The sequence below is a fragment of the Synchiropus splendidus genome, chromosome 8 (genome assembly GCF_027744825.2).
Source record: "Synchiropus splendidus isolate RoL2022-P1 chromosome 8, RoL_Sspl_1.0, whole genome shotgun sequence".
Lineage (NCBI taxonomy): Eukaryota > Metazoa > Chordata > Actinopteri > Syngnathiformes > Callionymidae > Synchiropus > Synchiropus splendidus.
In genome coordinates this window covers 18,094,172-18,109,891 of record NC_071341.1, presented here as the reverse complement: position 1 = coordinate 18,109,891, position 15,720 = coordinate 18,094,172, and the positions used below count along the sequence as shown (strand labels likewise).

Genomic DNA, 15,720 nt, shown 5'->3' with positions numbered 1-15,720 from the left:
AAGGAGACAACATTACCTCTATGCTAGCAACTATTAGCATGGTTGCTTTTGGTTACTCGAGACACACGATCAAAAGCACGACTTTGTGCTTTAAATATTTCACAACAATCATTCTTGTGACACAAATCAAACACAACCTCTGGGATTTTCTATTGTATTCAGTGACGTGCAAAGTTTAACTAGTTAATCAGGTGCTGTCGACAGAGCTCAGTATAACAGTCTGAAACGGCTCCTCGCTACCTGTCAGTCAGTTTTGAACGTTCTTCCTCTACGTCAGTCATTTGCTGTTCTTCACACAGTTACTGTGATGTTAGTGACTAAACAAGGCCACATTCAAACCAGACGTTTGAGAATAGCGTTTTTCTTCGATAGAATTCTTCATTCCAATGTTGAGACAACACCATATTGGTGTGTAAGTCTCTGTTGTGAGCGGTATCTGCAAATACCTCGTTTCATGACAGTAAATCAGATTGGATTGAGGGCCACCTTTGGCCCCCACAATTGGAACTGGCTCACATGGTCCAGTTTTTAAGGGTTGCACTGCCCATGACTCTTCAGGAATGAGCTTGTCCACTCAATGAGCTTAAGCATCTCTTGGATTTCCTTGTTGCGTGAGGAATGGATTGGTTTCCTCCGCTGGCAGGTTTGGACTGACAGTTTGAGCTGCTTCTTTTACATTTAGATTAGCTGGTTCTGAATGCTTCTGGGAGTCCACCTGTGTGGAATGGTGTGCGCCAACCAATCCTGGAGGAGCTCCACTGCTAGACAGGAACACAGTCAAAGCTGAGATCTCCAGGTATCACAGCAAATTCCCCTGAGTTTACAGGCGGGATGGGCATCTGGGGCTAGCAACAGCCGCTATCAGTGTCTTGTCAACATGGGAAGAAAGTAAGTTTCCTTGGATTTTATATCTTGGGAGAAGGCTAGGCCTTCAGAGCCCGGAAGCAGAGTGGGTGGTGTGTTTGAAGCATCTACATGATCGTATGACCTTCAAAGTGGTTGAGTTTGAGCTTGTCATCTTTTGGGATATGCTTGTACCCCTCTTCATGGAGTCACACACAACAGGTTCTTTGGTGAAGTCTCTTGCAGTTCTGCTGCCTTGGATGTCATGGTGCTCATAATGGAAGAATGAAGGGCGAGGACATCTTATTCCGAGTGTGTTTTGTTGTAATAGTGTTTCTTCTGTGAAGCCTGGTGGAGCTTCAGTCAGGTCTCCAGTCCTTTTTAATTTAGACACTGTGGATGACTAGCACATCTCTCACATATCCCCACTGACCTCACATTCGCAACCTGCAAACACACACGATCCCAAGCACACACTCACAAGATTGGGTTTCTTCATCTCGATTATTATCGGTGTATTTAGCAGCGCCACTCTGTGTCCCAGAGCTAATTATCTCCCCTTATCTCGGTACAGTTTGCTCTTGTGTGTGTGTGTGTGTGCTTGCTGACTGTGTCACACTTTCTCCGTGTCCTGTGCACTGCGCATTATGGTGCTGTATGATTGGCAGGTGCAAGTGTGAGAAAGTTTGCTGTCAGAAAACCTACCTGGATCAGTTTCAGGGCCGGGCTTCAGGGCAGAGCCAGAGCCCACACTCACAGTAGCAGAGAGAGTGTGTGTCCGCTGAAAGACTGGCTTTATCTGGCAGTCTCCAGGGTGGGAGGGGTTGTTGCCAGGGCAGTCGAGCAGTGATCCCTCTGCCCCAGGTGAAGGGATGAACAGGTGAGTGTACTCTTTGTGAGGAAAGGTGAGCTCTTCCTGTCCCATGCCCTGCCTCACTTGTTCACTCCTCATTCTTTCTCTGACTAATCTCTTCAGGGAAATATGTGCATGACCACAAACCGACACTGGGAGCGCGTGCGTGTTTGTGTGTGCGCGCGAGCGCTGAGTTTTATTGTTTGTTGTCAGTATACTCAGGCTAATCCGCCGGTCTGTGATTGCTGGGGTTAAATCTCCACCTTCTGGTCTCACTTTACAACTCTCAGTGTTGGAGTCTTGATAAGAGACTTTAAAACATCACTCAGAGTAGCTGTTTAAAATAAAACGGATGCTTTTACCGCCATAAAGGTTTTGAATTTACAACTCTGTTAGCAGTGAAAATAGTAGGCGATACACCGGGACTTTTCTGAGGGGACGTCCGATTCATTTTTTAAGTTTCCGAATTTTTGTCTATTGCTGGTTGTAAAAGAAGATTGAACATTAAAAAAATATTCTGATGCGTATAGTTTAAGAAACAGTAACGTATGAACCAATAACTATGAGGGGAAAAAACAAAAAAAAAAATCTCATTTATATCAGGAAAAAGCCCTTTACCTGTTAATGAATATGATCAGGAACAAGAGAATAAGATAAGAATGTAGGTATCTAAAATAAGAAAAGCAGAATATGTAGGAAAATGATCTTTACTTTCCGGAATGATCTATGGACTAATAAAAATATTTGAAATAGAAAGGTCATATTGTGTTGAATAATTTTCACATGAAATTTAAAGGTTTCATTTTACAGTTATTAACAGCAGGTAAGTTTCGAGAGCTCAGGAAAAACCTGAAACGTCTTCATGGTCGTAGTTATGACCTCTTGAGGAACGGATAAGTCGGTCACACTTTAGATTAGGGAACATTATGACCCTAAATAAAAGACTTATTTAAATGTGTATTGGCAGCATATTAGCCTGTAACTATTCATAATAAAGTATTGATGAGTGTTTTGTTAAGACTAGCTTTTACCCTGTAATAGTCCCCGAAAGTTCACTGTAAACACACCATAACTACCAAGTGTTAACCGTAAATAAACAAGTAAAACAAGTAAGAGTTGATGTGTGTTCCCCAAGCGACAGTGCTAGCACTAAATCGATGCCAAGGGCTTCATGTTGTCCTTGGGCTGTGTTTTGTCTAGTGCTCCCAGAGCCTACATAAAATGTTGTAGCGGCCATTAATTTTTCTGAAACACTATCTGTCAAAACAAGTTCTTCAAGCTCTAGTTAACTCTAGTTTCTACGGTTTCATCACGACACCCCAGAACAACGTTCTTATTGAGTTACAGTGTTGAAAACACCTCCTGTGTTTTCATCAAAACATTCTCTTTAAATACGCTCAACGATACTTTCATTTACATCAGCAGCTTCTAATCTTTTAATCACAGATGGTCTTTACTGTCTTAGATGTTGCTGGAGAATCACTTAGGGACGCACAGGTTCACAGTGTCCTGGTCGATACATTGTTTCTGAGACACTTGTGGGAGCCGCTGCTGCTCCAGAACAGCTTTTGTTTGCTTTTAATGATGATTCATAATCATGTTTTATTCCCCAGGTCAGCCCAAAAAATGTCGTCACACACCACAGGTTTTTGTTTAAAAAATGTGTGTGTATCTTTTCATGCTGTTGATTCTCTCCTGTCACTGATCCATCCATCTCGGTCCAACTTAGATCCAGCAGAGTCTGGTCTCAGTGTGGGGTGTGTTGTGTTCCTTTGTGTGTTTGTGTAGAGATTGTTCCTGTATGTTTTTGTTTCCCAAATTAAAGATCAGTTTGTGAAGTCATTGCGGGTCAGTGTTTATCTGCCAGACCATAGTTGTTTTTTTGGATTTAGCATGGATCACATCCTTGTGAAGTGTCTCCTCTGGTTTCAGTTTCGGAGACACTTCACATTTGTTCATTTGTCTCTTCCAATGTAAAACTTTCTTCCTGTGCCAGCCTTCCTCTATTCTCTCTCCACAATCTGCTTCAGTCTTCTATCCCACTGCATCAACTTGTCTGTTTTACAAGCTTTACAAGCTGCTTCCTTCGCAGCGAGGTCCCCTCTCTGGGCCACGGGATCACAGATTCAACATGCAAAGTGGCGGCGACATGCAAATGTGTTCAGCTGCTGTCTCTCTCCTCGACTGTCTGTCCTGTCCTCTTTGTCAATGTTTGGCAGAAAACTCAATCAAATGACATCCTGGCTTTGTGATAACATCATTTGTTGTCCAGATTTATTAGCTCCTTGGTAACAGAAAGTCTGTTTACTGCCGGAATTAAAAATAGAACTTCTGACATGACGTCTGGAGAGGCTGTGGTTGTTGAATGAAAGCGGTTGGCAACTTATTTGGAAGTTAAAAATCTGTTTGGATGTAAACAAGTTCTTAGGCCTGACTTTTATTCTGTCTTTACAGCTTAACCAAGTTCGCCACCACTGTAACTGGTCAGGTTTAGACCAATTTGAACCTGTACTTCCGTTCATTCCTGTGACAACATTCCACAATTTGGAAGAACGTCCCATCGTAGGTGGCACCCGACTTTCAAATGAGATTCCCACCATTTTCTGCGCTCCACTGACACTTTTTACAGCTTGTCTTGGGCGCAGCTGCTTTTCGGCGTGTGAGTGTTTCATCTAATACCAAACATTCTTGATCCGATGGCTTCCCTGCCACTTCAAAACCTCCGAAGGCTTTGTGAAACCTCGTTAAATTCCGACGCGACTTTTGATCTCTGATGAGAAGTTGACGTGATGCACTTGTGGACGGTCACTGCGGTTCCTTGGGAGAAAGTTTAAGGCAGTGGTCCTGTTGAGTGTTCAACTTTCACTGGTGTAATGTTGGGTCTTTGAGGTGCTTCAGCCTGTTCACATTAGTTTTTCTGCTGCTTTGTTTATGAGTTTTTGACTTAAATCACAGTCACCTCATCACAATTCTCATATTAATTACCACAATCAGAGATCTGAGAATATATTGAAATAGAAATATCGAATGATATTTTCCCATCCAATGTAATATCAATATGTCATCTGTTAATATTGTTTTTTTGGTAGGAAAAAAGACTTTAGCTACTTAGGATGTTTTGTCCTCTGTTTTGAGTCATACTGTGCGATTTCTATTTAAAACTGTAGATTATCGCAGTATGTACAATGTTGTGTTACCCAAGTATCGAGATGCACATTGTATCACAAGGTTCTTTCCAGCGCTCAGAGCCACTCACAGCTGTCGTCCTGTCACAGACTTTGTGACCAGAGTGGATGAAATGTACGTCTAGTTTTAGTCAACAAAAATTCAGAGACATGTTATGAAAGTTCTGTTGCATCATATGCACAGCATTTGCGTCTCAACACATATTCTACATGCGATGGAGGCACATTGATGCCAACATTTTGTTGTTGGTTTCATTGATGACTGCAACACTATTGGGACTCTGGCATAGCGACATGTGAGTCGAACACGGGTGCAGTTTCTTTATCTCATTTAGGACTTTTTTGTTCAATATATTAGGGTTCTCCCCAGTGCTTTAGCAGCATAGGGGTCTACCTTATTTTGGGATTTTGACACCCTACACTAGGATTTCAGCATTTCTTTTGCCAAAATGCAGAGAAATATGACGATATGTTAAAGGTAGGGCCTTCAGGAGGACCATGAAAGGTCTGCTTTTGTGTTCCTTGTCGTCAAAATCCAACACATCACTGCCCCCTCCCTGTCATCGAAGACACCCCCATGCTGGTCCTGAGGAGAATGTTGCAGTGCTCTCATTGGTTACAGTTTATGAAGTAAAGTCTGTGGAGGTGATGAAACTGCAGGCAAGCATGTGACCCTAGGCTGCTTTTTCATTGTTTTTTTTTAACACATTTTAGCTGCCCCTGAAGTACAACAGCTAGAGAGATTTCCAGAGTAATAGATTAAAGATGCATTTGCTGCGAAGAGCCCAACTCTCTCTGGACTGCAGCAGCAGCAAAACAGAAAAAATATAGTTTTTATAAGTGTTTGCTGGAGTTACAAGTAACCACGTCCAACAGAAGGCGAGCGCTGAGGCGGCAAAAACCAACAGCGAGTGACCAGAATAACTGACTGAGTAAGATTTTGTGAGGCCTTCTTTATGGGGCTTGAGGGAGTGAATAACCACAGCTACTGTGACAAAACCTCCGACTGGATGTTGTCCACCATTTTATGTTCATAACTGACTAGCTTTATCTAAACCGGCGGTGTCATGGGAATATTGGTGCGTTGCTAATGAAACAGAGCTGCAGTGACTTGATATGACATCTGAAGCTACACGCACATATAGTTGCATTCCTGGTGTGTGGGAGCTGATCAGGCGAAGTCAGTGGAGGGAAGGAGGAAGAGGGGCGCATAGTTGAAGCTTTCTTTCTCTCCTGAGTCTCTCTTTCACTCTGTCGTTTGTGCGCTCCTCTCTTTTGTCCCTTAATTGACTCTCCTACGCTGCTTCACATACCTCCGTGTGCGCCGATACTCTGACACACACACACACACACACACACAAAGATCAGATTTTCACCAACAACTCACACACAAGGACGCGGAGAGGGTTAATCCCCTCTGGATTTGAGGCTTGTGTTTTTTGAGATAAGTTAATAACTGGGGGGCAAACATCTCAGGGGACACGTGTTTTAATGATTTCATTTGTGTGCAAATTGGATTGAGATTGGAGACTCTTTGTTTGGCGGGAAAACCCGGCGTGATTGGCTAAATAACAGTTTTTGTCAGTGAATTCCATTGACAGAGAAACATAGGCGATAGCTATTTTCCATGTCACCGCTATCGATCTGTCGTCCGACAATCATCTCCCTCCCACACAAGCTACTATTGTGAGCCCTTTGTTAGCACCGCTGCCCCGAGGTAATGCTCCGCCTCGTCTCGTCCCCCCGGACTCCACTGAGCAGGAGCCATAAATCCAGCCTTTTTTTTCAGATGCCAGATGTTCCACACAAGTGACCACAAACATTTGGAGTTTACAGTCGCAGCCATGAATCACGTAGTTCCAATTCTGCGAACACAGTTCTGCGACTGCCTGTCTGCTTCAAGTTGCAGCTAACACATGAGTCGCCCGTCACTTCAAGAAACAACCCGGCCAAAAACAGCTACGGAATTTCAATCATCACAGCCAGATATATTGTTAACCAGATGGCGAATGTCACAGAATTCATCGGCAGATTTCACCAAACAAGGACACTTCCACTCAAACCACCAGCATTCCAGAAGTGTCTGCTTCATATCGAGAAAGAGGAGTGAGGAATTGTGGCAGGATTGTTTGGGCGTATTGTGCGCGTGCATTGTTTGTTATTTATTTACGTGGAAGACATTTAATCTCCTTACATTTTGTTTATGACAATGAAATAGACAGAAAAGTGAGTCTGAAATACCAAATATCAATGCAGAACCACTCCTTGGAAGACCAACTAGCACTTGTACTGACTCGCTATGCTAGCAAGTATAGCATTCAGTTTAAAGTTTTTCTTCTCCTTTTATCATAGCTAAAATTAATTCCAACATTATGTGTTATGGGGTGGCAGGGTTTAAGCTTGACAGACCCGATCACATTACCTAAAAGAGTAAATAAATCAAATTGTTAGGGATGGGCTGCTGCAAGGGTTTCAGTAAATAAATGTTACCAGTGTGTGATCAAATATATAGCCATTCCTTTATAAAAATGACTCAAAAGTGTAGATTTATTTTCAAAATGACATAGAACTGTCTATTCTCTGCATGTCGATTTATGGTGTTGATAATGGGCACAATGGGCACTTGTATCATAAAATGACTCCTTAGTGAGTCGTTATTTCTTTAAATAGATGGAGCTGCGCATGTGGTCTGAAATTTAAGTGAAGTGGGAAGGAAAACAACAGATTCCGGCGTTCCGCTTTAATAACTGCTAAAACAAAGGATTTAAAGACGGCATATTTTGAAAATCATAATTGTAAAGTTGAATCAAATTAAATAAAGTTGAAATAAAATGAGCACTTTTGTGCTCAATAAATGTCACTTTGAGATTTGACATTTTGATTAGAACCTTAACTCCAGCGAGCCAAAACGTTTTGGGGCGTACAGAAATCTCTTTTGTGCTTCTTGCGTTCTTCAACTCTCAAACTGCTCAGGGTTATGACACAAAAACAACGCCTCACAAGTGAATCAATGGTTCATTCATTGATCTTTAGAAGACAAAAAATTGTATCATCTAAACAAAGAGTCTGCATATAAAAGGAAGCAATGGTGTCCTGCTTTTTTCAAGACTCATTTAAAAGCCTTTAACCAGGATTGGGTACTTTAACATCTTGTGTGACATGATTCTCCATAAGTGTTGTCAAATACCAATCATATCAGAGGAGCTACAGAGGCACAGACACTGTTCACCTCTTCATTTTAAATGACTTTAAATGACGGTGTTCTGACATTACAACAAGCAGCTCCAGCTCTCTCTGTAAGTATGTAGTCCATAAGAAGAGGAGCTGGAGTTGCCCAGTTGTTCTGGCCACTATTTTTTTATTGTGCTTTATTCTCCAGTGACCTCTTTTATGATCTCATCTTTTATGTTGACGCTTGAAATGACTTCTTCTAGTCTCAAGTCAGGCATTTTATTTTACATTTTTGTGATATTTGTCCACCTGCTTTATGTTACGTTTCTGTCGTTGCGTGTTGGTGGGATCAAATTGGCCGGAAAAATCCAAAGTATTTCCACTTTATTTAACTAGTAGTCCAGATTTAATAAGTTAAACATGATTAGAGGTAATCTTTAAGATGTTCAGATAATGAAATGACTAGACGAGGTAATTTCCTGTGGAACTTGGAAAGCAGGGGTCTGGAGAGAGGAGGCGTCTGGCTTTAGACAGAGGGATGGGAGGGAGGGTGGAGGGGATGGGGGGCGCTTGTTGTGAAAGTTTAGATTAATGAGCAAAAGGCTAAAGTTGGCGTAAACTACGCAGTGGAGAGTGGCAGGAAGTGTGGGCCAGATTAGACATGTAATTGTGTGTGTGTGGGGGGGGGTGGGTGTCAGTGGATGATGTCATCGGGAGGCTCAGGTGTTTTTGCTGAAGATGTTTACGGGGAGCGGTGCCTCGTAACGACTCACATTGCTGAGGGGACGAGGAGCTGCGGGAGGTTGAACTGGGAGGACGGAATGGGGATGATCCAGGGCGACATGGAGGACGGGGGCCACGTCATGTCAGGAGGCCTCTGTTGTTCCACCACGTTTGAAGTCGTTGCACAGTTGAAGCCAATTAACCCTCCAGGAATGTAACCGTCAGACGGAGAGAGGAGGCGGAGGCTGGGCGTGGGGACAGAGGGGGGGTCAGACCCTCTCCAGGAACATTTGCTGTTACAGTAGCAGGGGCAAAATAAGGCTCAGATTTAAGTAAAGAGTTGTCTCTTCAGGAGGCAGTGGAGTTGTGAGGTGAAAAACATTCACTTGGCAAAGTTTCATTCTCCACCTGCAGGTGAGGTGCTTTGTTTTCTCACAGTCCCTGCATCTTTCAGGGGCGTCGCTTTCCTGCAGAGGCTCTCATGGCAGGGATTGAGAACTAGTTCACAAAAAGTATCAGGGGCATGACTCAAGTCATCCAGATATGGCATGAGCTTGACTGAAAGAGTCAATCTAAAAGCAAATTTATACATATGGATCCAAAATAATCAACAACTAGCACCATATCCATCACTTCTTTATAAAGGTAATGTTGTTAATGGCTTGTTCATTCAGTCTTGTTTTTTGGTATGTAGTGTGTATGTTAGCAGTGGGACTCTCCGAAATAATGTAGTTTATATTAGTGGTTTTTTTTAATAACTTTTTTCAACCGAAATTTCCTGTCCTGTTAAACGGCATCATTTTGACATCAATATGTTAAACCAGGAATAAATGCACTGAAAAATGTTCCCAATGAAATGAAGTTGATTTAAATTTGAAGTTGACACAATTTGTCAGTGTAATTTGCATCAACATCAACTCTAGTATATCTACCCTAAATGTCTGTGTAAAAACAGGGTTTAGAAAAAGTTTCAGATCAGACTCGTCTCCTCAAGTGGACTTTAAGCCTTAACTTTGGAACAGTGATTCAGCCATTTAAATCTGGACCTAATAAGTTATCAGAAACACGCCTGTAACTTAAGATATATTTTATATTATATTAACACATTGCAAAGGAGTACAAGTTTATTATTATTGTTATTATTATTATTATTATTATTATTGTTATTATTATTATTAGTAGTAGTAGTGGTCCTCACGGCGGCCTAGTGGTGAGCACTTTGATGCCTGGACCACCATTCAGTATGGAGTTTGCATGTGTGCGCTTGGGTTTTCTCCGGTTTCCTCCCACAGCCCATAGACGTGCTCACAGTGGACACTCTAAAATTGCCCCTAGGTGTGTGCGTGAATGGTGTGTGTGGCCTGTGATGGACTGGCAACCTGTTCAGGGTGCATTATTATTATTATTAAGACCAAATAAAAAAATGGCGTGTGAGGTGGATGAGGAAACAGAAGCTGCTACTGTGTTTTGAACCTCAGGCTAACTTCCTTTATTGTATTGGTGAAATCCCTTCAGTCTCCTTGTTGAAGAGGTGATAGCCTGAGTTATGAGTCGGCAGCAACCATGGTTGGCCATGATGGAGTAGCGAGAGTAGACAGCCGCTAACCACAGTTTCTAGTGGCTGCCCTTAGTTACCATTCTCAACTCTTTCTCCGCGGATGACTCATCCAGTTCCTGCCAAATTCTTTTATAAATGAATTCCTGAATGTTATATTTCTTTTCTCAACCGACCACACATTTTTCACGTGAATAACCGAAGTATCATTGATTAAAAATGTAGAGAAGCAGTGATGTAAAGGATCCAAACCACTGAGCGCAGGTTGGAAGGTGAAGTGGGATAATGGCAAATGAGAAGCGGTATCGCCCTAATTATGCCAGGAATGAAAGAAAAACAGACAGTTAATGCAGGCGCAGAGCAGTGATGATTAGAGAAGGGTCATGGAGGCAGGGTGGGGTGGGCAGCGGCACACTGGGAGACCCATTCCTTATCCACTGGTTTCCTTCAGATGGGAACCTTTAAAGACCATCTTCAGTGACTTTTAAGAATTAGGTTAGCCACTCTCAAGTCGTCCCTCTTCCCTTTTTGATCCATGGGCATTGATTTTTTTTATTTTCGTTTCTTCACATGGAGTCAATCGATAACAGCATCATCATGTCCAGAAGAATCTCCAGCTCCAGACAAACCTCAAGGGCTGAAAACTCACTTTCAAATTGATATAAACATAATGCGCGCGGCAGGAATGACAATGAGCTAATGTTCGCCACTAGTTCAAATTGCAGGTGAGTTACCGCCGTCCAATCGGGCGCCAGACACTTGCTGCCATGACAACCATGTCAATGTGTTTGCACATGTGTGCGTCTGTAATTACTCTGGCCTCCTGGTGTCCAGAGCAAAATACAGCTCAATATGAATCATAACAGAGTGTTTGAAGTGTTGAATTAATTGAGTCTGTCACGTACACAATTAGAACCAACGGTGCTTTAGTGAAGCGACAGCTTTACAGCGGTCACTTTACTGTGGTGGGGTTTTCTCCTTGGTTCCTAATTCTTTTCGCTCATTCTGATCATTTGCAATGATTGTTGTCAGCGGTCCAACGTGATACACCACATAGGAGGCAATTTACCGAACCTCATGCTGCATAAAGTGCTTTGCTTTTTAGCCGAATATGTTTCTAAAGCAGATCTTTAAATGAAGTCAAGACAAATTTTTACACACATGCACATCTTCTAGTAACAGACAGCGTCGTCTTGTCCGTTTCCACAAGTTATTTAACGTGTGAGTTTGTGTGTGCTCGACCAAACATTGATAAATGCATCGTATGAACATCTATAAAGCACAATCCATGACATCACATAGGCTCAGGATGGCTCCAGATTCCCAATAACAATGAAACAGATGAGTGAGTTGCAAAAGTATTTTAATGAGATGCGCATTTTTCAAGTGTAGAATGTGTGTTGCGTGTAAGAATGTGTGCGTTAGTGTGTATGTGTGTGAGGGGAAATTCCTCTCTCAGGGCCGGGAGTTCTTCCTGTCGTAGAGCTGTGTTTTTACAGCCCGGCTTTGTCGGGATATCCTACTCTGCCCATGTCTGACGGAGAGATGGATGGAGGGAGGGCTGGCACGGCGGAGGGGAAGGGGCACTTGAAAAGCAGGTGGGGCAGATGAGCAAGTGGTTTAATAACATCTGCCCTGCCATGACAAACGTCTGCGTTTTTTGACCCTTAATCTCGAGGATTAGTCGGAATAGACATGAGCAAAGCTGCAGGTGAAGGGACCCAACCAGACGTCCAGACGGCCTGAGGGTTCCGTTTGTTTTTCGCGGAGGGGAAATCTCAGGCGTCTGAATCGTGAACAATGAAATGTTTTCATACATGTAACCACAACTCAATTATTGAATAAAAAAAGCATGAAATTAAATAGAAGTTACGGATTTGATTTTTAAAAATCCTTTGCTTTGATGCCAGTCCGTCCATTTCCTGCTCATCACCGCCACTCCGGGGTAGCAAGAGCAATCACTCCGGAATGCTCTCCAGTCCGTCGCACTGCATGTAACCACTCACACCTACAAGTGTTAAAATGATGTTCTGGGTCTGTGGGAGGCAAATGGAGTGCTGGGTTTAAAACCTCACAAGCGTGGGAGGGCAGCATACATCTCCCTGAACCCAGGGTTGTCTCCGGACTACAACTTGTATAAACAACTAACAATTAAAAGTCTAATTTTAGTCATTGTATTTTGGATTTTAATTTTGATTAGAATTGTACAATGTATTTTTTAACCATATTTTACTGTTTTTTCTGCAGAATACAAAATTGAAAGACCATGAGATGAATTCTGCCAAATAACAGGGCAGAAAAAAACCCCCAAAACAAACAAAAACAAGCCACTAACCATCCCTCCCACCCCCCTAAGGTCCATTCAAAATTCAGACCAATGAGTGCATTGGTACACTGTATTTCTGAACAGAAACATTTTTAATATTTAGTCAGACTTATGAACGGGAAGTGAATGTTGAATGATCAGTCACGTCATCCCACTCAGAATAACCTGAGGTCTGAGGTGAAAATGTCACGCGATGCTATCAGACCGCTGTTTACCGTTTGATTTTCCGCCCGTCTTTTCCTCCTCGTGTGTGTTTTCTTTTTTAAAGTGACCTATGAGGTCAGTGCGTAATTCTGGCTGGTGCGCGGCGTGAACCGCGAGAACGAAACACAGTTCTCTGTGTAACCATGCGACTGTTTTGGAAGTGTTGTCAGGAAGACTAACCTTTTCTTATCAGCTGATTTTGTTTATTATTACTGGGTTACCATGGAAAGTGCGACCCCAACAGTCCTCCAAACAAGTGTCTAAATTAGACCAGGGCTTGATCTTAAACACCCTTCCTCTGTTTCCTGGATTAGCAGTGGCATGAGTGGCTACCTGGCTGCGAGTGTGAGCGGTGGAAGGATGCGTTTGTGAATGTGTTAATGAGCTTAATGGTATCAGACTGGCACGTCTGAGACACGATGATGATACGATCAGCCTGTTCTGAAGACATCTAAGGTTATCTGGGTGTGTTTACAGAGGCACAAGCCAACAGAGAATGCAGTGAAATAATGTTCGTCTCTTCTTCTTCAGTCGACAGTATCAAGATCTTGAAGCGAAGGAGAACCAAACTGTACTTGGCAACTTAAATTCATGGTTGAGTTAGTTTGGTCAAGTGTGAGTCCATAAACACTCCATAATCTATAGGTCTGATTTACAACACTGTGGATTTAAACTGTGGAAAACAAAACATTTCAGTGGAGCAGAACAGCTGCTGATGTGTCTCCTCATGATATACATCACATGTTGTGATGTATGTGGAACACAGTGAGCTGCAGAATCTCATTCATCCTAAAATATCGGCGTCTCAGCTTCCTTTTACTTTCAGTTGTAATAACTCCAGCAGCTCTGTGTGTGGGCGTCCTGGTATCTACCGACCGTAATGAACCGACTGTGAGGCCTGGAACATCATTATCAGCGCTGGGTCTGGTGTGTGCGCAGACACGTGTGTTTTCATCTTTCCGTCCGCCTGTTTCATTTTATTTCTCAATTCTCTCCAGTCACGTCTTCCATTTGTTTCGTCCTTGTTTCATCATCTCCTATCTGTAGCTGCCGTGGGTCATCCTTTTTCTACCAGAGGCTTGCAGGTTGGATGTTTTTGGTCTCCAGATATGTCTGTTTTAAGTGGTCCACCTGTAGATCCAAGACACTCTGGCTTGCTGAAATCCAAGGCTGCACTTCCAAGGCTTTTACACACAGTTAGTGGAAGATAAGCACCTTTTCACGTCTCACTTGTTTCTCCTTCGCACTTGCAATTTCGTGGCGATCAAATATTCGGTGGAGCGTCTGGAGCAGCGCTGACATCAGCGGCAGCACATGCCATCATGAGAACGGCACCTGCCGATTTCCCTCAGTGGACTTCCAGCTGCCGCCTTTCATTGTTAACTTCCTTTCTCCTGGGCAGCTAAATTGAAGTCTTTTTGGATCCGGGCAACCTTCAAAGTGAACTTTGCTGCAGTGGTGTGTCAAGTTACGGTAGTCCATCCATCCTCAAGCGCTATTCCGTTGCCGGGTCACAGGGGCAGCAGCTTCAGAAGGTCACGCCAAACGTCCCTCTCCCAGACAACATCCACCAGCTCCGACTGGGGGATCCAGAGACTTCCTCCACCTGGTCCTGGGTCGACCCCTTGGTCTCCTCCCAGCTGTCCTCAACCCGGAGAAGAAGTGGCTCTAGTCTGAGTCTCTCCTGGGTGACAGAACTCCTCACCTGATCTCTAAGGGTGACGCCCGCTACCCGTCGGAGAAAACTCTTTTCAGGCGCTTGTATTCGGGATCTCGCTCAAAGGAAGTTATTTCTCCATTAGCTTTTGAGCTTTGCCTTTTGACTCAGCTCCCTCTTCCACTCAACAGTGCGGTAAAGTAGACTGCAATATCGCCCCTGCTACGCTGATTCGCCGACCAATCTCCAACTCCCGTACTCCCTCACTTGAGCTACAGAACTGGCCTGACAACTAGTCAGACTGTCAGACTCAACATTTCTGATGGTGCAACAGAACATAATGCACTTCGAACTTCGCTTATCACTCTGTATGACTCCTTTTTTTCAAATCGCTGTCGTCTGCTCTCCTCAGCATATAGATGCCTAAGTGCAGACTCCTGACTCAGGGCTTTCTACAAGAGTAATTTTCGCCCCCCCCCCCGGAGATTTTGCACCTTCACAGCAACCTTTTATCTTCTCCCCTGTGGTTGTCCACACTTACTGTGTTTCAGTCCCGATACTCTCAGCCAGGGTCGATCTCTCAATTTATCTCTCCTGTCATCCATTCCTCCATCCTCAGCCACTCTCCTCCTACTCACTCCCTCAGGCTCCCGCGCCTAAGATGTGACTACAGAGAGATTTGCATGGCAGGCGACGGTGGGTTTGACCACAAAAGCAAGGGATGAATGAATGGTAGTGATAGTTGTCGGGCGGAGTGTTGAATTATTCATCGTCCTATAGGTTGGGGAAATACAGCTGCAGAGAAAAGAAACATGTCATCTGTGATAGCTGAAAGTCACCATTTGAAGAAGTGCTGGTTATTCCCCAGCTTATAAGAGCTGACTTAAGCTTCGCTATGAATTTTAATGTATGTATTGTCATGTCAATGCAACAACCTTCTCCTGTGTCCGATAAGTAGCGATGTCACAAAGCAGGCAGATGGACAGCATCTCAGGATTTCGAAATGTTTTATTCTCATGCTGTCGTTGTCTTTATTATTCTGGCAGGTGGATACTTGAAATACCAAAGCAAAACCATTGTTATTGTCATCATCATCTGCATTATCATTTTCACATTCAGTAGTATAGTTGTGTCTAACAAGAAACATTATAGTGTTATGGATAATATCTGCATATTTTCCCCTCCTGATAACCGAGCCTTGAT

General features: G+C 43.2%; 1 protein-coding gene across 3 annotated transcripts in view; it reads left to right on the top strand.

Moving 5' to 3' along the window:
- The window catches only part of LOC128764099 (protein jagged-1b), a 40,611-nt gene that overhangs the window by 7,325 nt on the left and 17,566 nt on the right, over window positions 1–15,720 (top strand). The gene's annotated exons all lie outside the window — the stretch shown is intronic.